The sequence below is a fragment of the Artemia sp. Qi Xiang Cuo genome, chromosome 3 (assembly GCF_049724085.1).
Source record: "Artemia sp. Qi Xiang Cuo chromosome 3, ASM4972408v1, whole genome shotgun sequence".
NCBI classification, from domain to species: domain Eukaryota; kingdom Metazoa; phylum Arthropoda; class Branchiopoda; order Anostraca; family Artemiidae; genus Artemia; species Artemia sp. Qi Xiang Cuo.
Window position 1 is genome coordinate 10691848 of NC_142796.1, and position 7458 is coordinate 10699305.

General features: G+C 35.8%; 1 pseudogene across 1 annotated transcript in view; it reads left to right on the top strand.

Moving 5' to 3' along the window:
* Positions 1 to 693: 693 nt before the first annotated feature.
* The window catches only part of LOC148953753 (glycogen [starch] synthase pseudogene), a 6961-nt pseudogene continuing 196 nt past the window's right edge, over positions 694 to 7458 (top strand). Inside the window, exons 1-2 of the transcript XR_016143767.1 lie at positions 694 to 723; positions 5315 to 7458. The exon at positions 5315 to 7458 is cut by the window's right edge and continues 196 nt beyond it. The product of XR_016143767.1 is annotated as a glycogen [starch] synthase pseudogene (transcript). The remainder of the gene's footprint in view (positions 724 to 5314) is intronic.

Consider the following 7458-nt stretch of genomic DNA (forward strand, 5'->3'; position numbering starts at 1 on the left):
GCGTAAAGAGCGAGGCGTTGAGGAGGGGACAGCCTTTTTCATATACGGAATAATTTCTGTTCGTTTTAATGTCACTCCTTACTTTCAGTTAAAAAAAAAACTTGTTTTTTTATTTAATCTGAGTTAAAAGCAATTTCTCCTAGTGCATTTTGCAATCATCAGCTAGTCTGCCTTCCTCTGATTCATTACATAGAAATAGCAAAATTGACGCTATTTTCGATTCATAACATTTATTATTAACAGTACTACAGTAAAATAATCAGAAAGGTTCCTTCAGAAAAAAGGAATAATTAAAGGAAGAAAAGGAATAATTAGCTAAAGTTGGATGGCGGCTGAGGGGGCAAACCTTGGTAGAAAAAGCAAGAGAGGGTACAGAAAAACTTTTTTATGAAGATATTCAAATAGCGTAACAGCATTGACTTCGAAAATGATGGAGTGTCGTTACTACAGAGTTGGATTTGTGAAGTTACATAAGTTTGACATATTTATTCTTTAAAATGACATTACAAAGGGCAAAACTTGCATGATAAGCTAATTGGAATTTTTAGGCATAATGATATCACTCACGAATCAAAATTAGAACATAAATTAGTCATGAGATTAATTAGGTTAAAATTTGAATTGGCCTGAATATAATATGATTAATTGTCTTTGATAAGTCAGTATTCATCAGAATATTGAACTGGAAGTTCTAAATCTTTGTCCTTTTGCTGAAACACTAAGGTAAATGTTGTTTTTCATTGATATTAATTACAAAAAAAAACTTTCTCACATTTAGATATGATACATTATGTGGTTATTTATTGTACCTTATAGTAAAGAGATTTAGAATTAAGATTATTCGAAAAATAGTGGTATTTGTCAATTATTCAGAAAACACCCAAGATGATTCAATTTGCAGGTAAACGGGTTGAAACAACTGATACGCTTGAAAGATAAATAGGATATATATAATTTGGGCTTTATATTTGCACATTAGGGGGTGGGGGTTAAGTGTAGTGGGCCCGCATGCAAAATGTAACCTAACCGAAATACCAACTAAATATTTAATTGAAATATAGCTACAAGATAGTTTTCTACTGTGCCGAAACTAATTCTCTCCGAGTACAGAAAGCAATAAACCGGTTATTGTCTGATATTGCGAACCAGTGTGGTCTGGGTTTTTTCCGAATAATGGACAAGTACCAAAATAGTTACGAATCCTGAATCAGCTTAAGTGGTGACTTTCCCTCACTTGATCTTTTTTTCAAAACACATTTCGATTTTTTTTTTGCATTAGCCCTAACCTATGCCTATGCCCTCCATCCTTCCTGGCTGAGTAAATAAATTCTAAATCACTTAGTTTCATGTTTCCTATCCCTGTTTCTGAAACTTCTTGACAAGTCCAGTTCGAAGCGTCTGAATTTGTCAGTCAAAATATAGTATACAATAATTGTTTTTTAATGTTGTATTATTCAAAGTTGCAATTTTCATATTTTTTTTAATTAGGGGCATAGTTTCGTCAAAATCCTGGGGGGGGGGGCAAAGTTGGAGCCAATTTTCCCAAATCAAAGGGAAAATCATACTAAAAACAAAAAAAAATAAGCCGTTTGGTGCCATAAAGGTACTGTTTAGTACTTTATAGTACTATATAAAGGTAACTTATAGTGCTATAAAGGTAAATATGTACTAAAAAACTGATCTGTTTCTGTTGATGCTTGAATTATGCAGGTTTATCTTATTTTTGACAAGATTTTGGAAGAAACTAAATTTCAGCTGGGGGGGAGGCAAACTAGATCTGGGGGGAACTGAGATTTGGGAGAGGCAGTTTCCTCCCTGCCCCATAGCAAATAATGCCACTCCTTTAAATCATTGAAATTATTATTGCCTCAGGAAAAGCGATGGTCTCAGACAAGGCTGTATCCAGGGTGGGGGGAGGAGGTTGTAACACATCCACTCTATTTTTTACGACTCGTAAAAACGCAGTAAAAATGTACAGAAACAAATTTTTGATTGACGAATTAAAAAAAGGTACATGTTTGTTATAGCGCCGACCAGTCAAGAAGTGAAGTTATGTTAATCTTAATTGAGTATACCTAAGTATAATATAAATATACTACCTTAGAAACAAATGTTGGCTATATATTTGCACCTTAGGGGGGTGGGGTAAAGTATAGAGGGTCTGCATGCAAAATGGAGGTGCTACCATTTCGGCGAACCGTCAAAAGCACGAAACGTCAGAACATCAAACCGTCATAACATCAGAAAATATAAGTTTTTATAATAGTAATAAGTATATAATAGTTTAGAAACAAATTTCGGCTATATATTTGCACATCAGGGGGGGGGGTGGGGGTAAAGCATAGCATATATTAAATGCGTAATCTAACCTAACCTATGTGCCTTTCCCCCTAAACCCCAAAAAACTAAAGTTTAAAATTTTCGATGTTATGACAGTTCGAGGTTCTGACGGATTTTTTTTTGTCGATGTTACGATGGATTTTCTACTTCTCCTGACGCTCGTGCTCCTGATGGTTCAATGTTATGACCCCTTCCCTGCAAAATTTGTTAGCCACAATTGTTCTGCATGTTATGAATTGTTATCTAACTTCAGACTGTCCAAATATGTACCCCCCCCCTCTAATGTGCAAATATATAGCCCAAATTATATATTTCCAAATTTGATAGATCACCTTCAGCTACTGTTTCAGATGTGTTTACCTACTTCTATGGTTCCCGACAGTTTTCTCTGTGGCAGTCACCTCGGTTTTGAAGCGTGGAAAAACTTCGCCAGAGTGTAGTTCTTATCGACCAATTTCTGTTTCGTGCAATTTTAGCAAAATTTTTGAATATATTCTTCTCCCTTTCATTTCAGAAAATGTTAATTTTGGTGAAAACCAATTTAGCTTTCAAAAAAGGCTGGGATGTCAGCAGGCCCATCGTGTTCTAGCTTCCCTCCCGCTGCAATCTGTTAATAATAAATCTCCTCTTCATGTCTGTGCTCTTGATCTTTCGAAAGCTTTCGATAGTATAGTCCACTCAGATGAACTCTATTCCCTTTTTTCCAACAATATTAACCTTTCTTTTGTTGTTTTGTTACGGTACTGGTATTCAAACTCTTTTATTCGGGTAAAATGTAATGGAGTAGTCTGATTCAAAGGTGTTTCTTCGGCGTGGGGTCCGTCAAGGTGGTGCGCTTTCTCCAACTATTTTTAAGTTATGTATTGCTCCTATCCTTTTATCTTTGCCTTCGACTTTCATTTCTGATGGAATTGATGCCTCGTATCTCGCTTATGCGGACGATGTTCTCCTTGTCAGTCGTTCTAGGGTTGGCCTCTCACATTCTGTCAGCTGGATATCAGACCAGTTCAGACGGATTGGGCCTGTGTTGAACGTTGATAAGTTCGAATAAATTTCATTTAATTCGAGTGCGAGTCTCCCTCTTAACTGTGGTTTTATCTCTATTCCCTGAGTCTCCTCTTTTCGGTGGCTTGGTCTTCACATTACAAATAATCTCAAAACCCGTCGGGCTCTGACAGTTTCTAATGCAAAAGAAAATTCAGATAGGATATTCAAAAATTGTTGCAAATAGAGGGAGGTACAACAGAAAAGCGCTTGGGAAATTATATTCTTCATTTTGCGACCATTCTATTCTTTTTTTTATCTGGTTTTCTTTTAATTCTGAAGCCTAAACATCTGAATTCTATCCGGAATTATTATTTTAAATTTTCACGGTAGCTTTTGTGCCTTCCTCCGTGGTTCCGGAACCGGCATGTATGATCGCGATTCGGCCTCCCTGATTTACGGGAAAAAGTGACTGTGCTTGCGGGAAAGCTGCCGTTATCTGCAGGTCTTACTGCGCACCATAATTTACGTCGTTTTATGTAAATAATTGTTAAGTGTACGAGTTTGCTTTTTTTTTGTTGTTATTTTTTTTGTTTTTGTTCTTGATGTACTCCACTTCTTTTTGTTCATAGTGGGTAATAAAAAAATATTATTATTATATCTCCAATCAGAACAGCGTACGCAAAATCTGATTTGCTCAAATTAGCTCGAGCTAAATCTTGGCCTTAATGAAATTTCATTATGAATGGATCTTAATCCATTTGGTTTAACTTATAGTTTAGGATGTTAGTTAATTATTTAAGTAGTAATAGATACAACGCTAGAAAACAAAGATAAATTGAAGCAATAGCACTTCTCGAAATTGTTTTTACCGTAAAAAACGAAAAAAAACATAACAAATATTGAGTGCTCAATCTTGTTAATTATTTCGGAGCCTCGGCTTAAAATGCAATTTGTTTCTAGTAGGGCTAGTATTTCTTAGGTCGCATTAGTATGATTGCTAATAATGGTTGAATTCTTACCAAATTACATGAATCAGAAAAAATCCATTAGCTTATTTTAAAATACTTTCAGGTTACTCAACCTAAAGAAAAACAAAAACAAAAATCCCCCGTTGCACTCTAAGTTGTCCTCCTGGGAGGTGCACGCCATCCCATGTCGGAACTTGTGAATTCAACTATTAGACTATTGTTCTGATTTTTGTTTCACATTCCGCAAATGTTAAATATCCTTACTAAAATTGAGCAATTGCACACCAGTGTTGCCAAAGCGGTGCAATTGTGTTGTTTGGGGTGCATTGTAGAAGTCATCTTAAAGTTGGGTACATTTGCAACTTCTTTGGTACAATAAAAACAAAGAAATGAACATAAAGACGACAAACGGGTCATTGGCCAGTAAATAAAAGCGAAGAGAAACAACAAAAATCCAAAGAATATTTCACTCGCATATAACAAGGCGTCTCCAGTGTAAAAAAAAGAAAACTAGAAACTAAAACTAACAAATATATATAAAACTAAAATAGATTAAAATAAAATATATCATACACAATTACTTACTTTACGATTTCAACGGGCCATAGCTTCGTCTTTATTCATTTCTTTGTTTTTGTTATGGCTGGCCGGTTCGGCTTTAGATGTTTTATTTGGTAAAATAAAATTTTAATAAAATTATTTAAAAAATTTAATAAAATAAAATAAAATTTTAAAGTACATTTTGGTTTTATTTGCTCCTTTCTAACTCGAATATCTATTCAAATTTCAGTTTATCACAAAAATAATTCTTGTTATAGCACATTTTCAACTTATTGTTAAGATGGTACAAATGAATACCTTATGGTACAATATTAGTCGGAAACCTGGTACAGTTTACTCCGAACGGTAGCAACGCTGTTGCACACTCGTCTATATAACTTCATAAGGCTTTGTATAATGTTTAATACCTTATTTTGTTTTTATCATCTTGTACTAAAATTATTTCTAATTTTTTTTAGATTTGAACCAATCCTTGAAACATGTCTGACAGATCAACAACGCATAACGTCTGCCGTTTCAACAAAGTGGAAACCACTGGAAACATCTGGACATTTGAATGTGCTTGGGAGGTAGCAAATAAAGTGGGTGGAATATATACTGTGATTCGATCTAAGACTGAAATGTCTGTTGAAGAATTGGGGAGTCAGTATGTGCTTTTAGGTCCATACAAAGAACAATTTGTTAAAAGAGAAGTGGAAGACTTTGAGTTCCCTCCTGGACCGTTAAGTGATGCAGTCTCTAAGCTTCGTGAAACCGGCTTCCGAATTCATACTGGTAGCTGGTTAGTAGATGGAAACCCATTAGTAATATTATTTGATGTTAGTTCTGTATCCTATAACATCAAAAAATACAAGCAAGAACTTTTTGATAAGAGTGGAATTGGGATACCTGATAGTGATATGGAGTCTAACGATTGTGTTTTATTTGGCTTCATGGCTGCTCAGTTTATTGCTGAGTTTTACAATTTTACGAACAAAGAGGTTGCAATTCCTACCAAAATAGTATGTCATTTTCATGAGTGGCTTTCAAGGATTGGACTCATCATGACTCGTCTATGGGGCATAAAAGTGTCTACTATTTTCACGACACATGCAACTCTTCTTGGTCGGTATTTATGCGCAGGAAATATCGACTTTTACAATAACTTAGATAAGTTAGACATTGACGCTGAGGCCGGTAGGCGCCAAATATTTCATCGATATTGTATTGAGAAGGCTGCGACACTTTTAGCGCACGTATTTACGACTGTGTCTGAAATAACAGGAATAGAAGCAGAACACATACTGAATCGAAAGCCGGATATTACAACTCCAAACGGACTTAACGTGAAAAAATTTAGTGCAGTCCATGAATTCCAAAACCTACATGCTGTGAATAAAGAAAAAATAGATGACTTTGTTCGCGGTCATTTTTATGGTCATCATGACTTTGATCTTGATAAAACATTGTATTTTTTTATTGCAGGAAGATATGAGTTTGGGAATAAAGGTGTGGATATTTTTATTGAAAGCTTGGCGCGACTTAACCACATTATGAAAGAATCTGGCTCTGATAAAACAGTTATTGCTTTTTTGATTTTTCCAACTCGTACCAACAGCTATAATGTTGAAAGTCTTCGTGGGCAAGCAATTGCAAAAACCCTGAGAGACACTCTTTATGCTTTTCAGCAAGATATTGGTAAAAGAATGTATGGAGCTTGCCTTAGCGGCAAAATACCAGAAAGCAAAGAACTACTTTCAAATGATGACGTTGTCAGACTAAAACGTTGTCTCTTCGCAAGCCAGCGTTCCTCCCTACCACCAATTACAACGCATAATGTAGCTGACGATCATTTTGATCCTGTTCTTAGCAACTTGAGAAGATGTCAGCTGTTTAACAATAGAAGTGACCGAGTGAAAGTGGTTTTTCACCCTGAGTTTCTTTCATCTAGCAATCCACTTATTGGACTAGATTATGAAGATTTCGTACGTGGCTGTCACTTAGGGGTCTTCCCAAGTTACTATGAGCCATGGGGCTATACACCCGCTGAGTGCACCGTAATGGGTATTCCATCTGTAACTACAAACCTTTCAGGGTTTGGTTGTTTCATGGCTGATCATATAGAAGATCCAACCAGTTATGGTATTTATATTGTAGACCGCCGTTTTATTGCCCTTGATGATTCAATATCTCAGCTTGTTACATATATGCATGATTTTGTTCGGTTGAACCGTAGACAAAGAATCATACAAAGGAATCGTACTGAGCGTCTAAGTGACCTTCTAGACTGGCGATCCCTTGCGGTTTACTATAAAAAAGCAAGGCTATTGGCCCTTTACAAAGTTTTCCCGGATGTGACCATTAAAGACGAAAGTGGTGTTCGCCATATTAAATACCCTCGTCCTGTGTCAGAGCCCTCATCGCCCGCTTCTTCAAGAGCAACTACCCCAGGTCCTAGTAATGGGGATGAGGATGACAAAAAGGAAAAAGGGATGAAGCTTTGATTAGGAGCAATATATAAATTCTTTTTCAAAGTTTATCCTGAATATGAATAATTTTCTGTGTACGTTTTTCTTTAATCTTTATTTATTGCTTAATAGACTTTCAGGGAAGTGAATTGTAG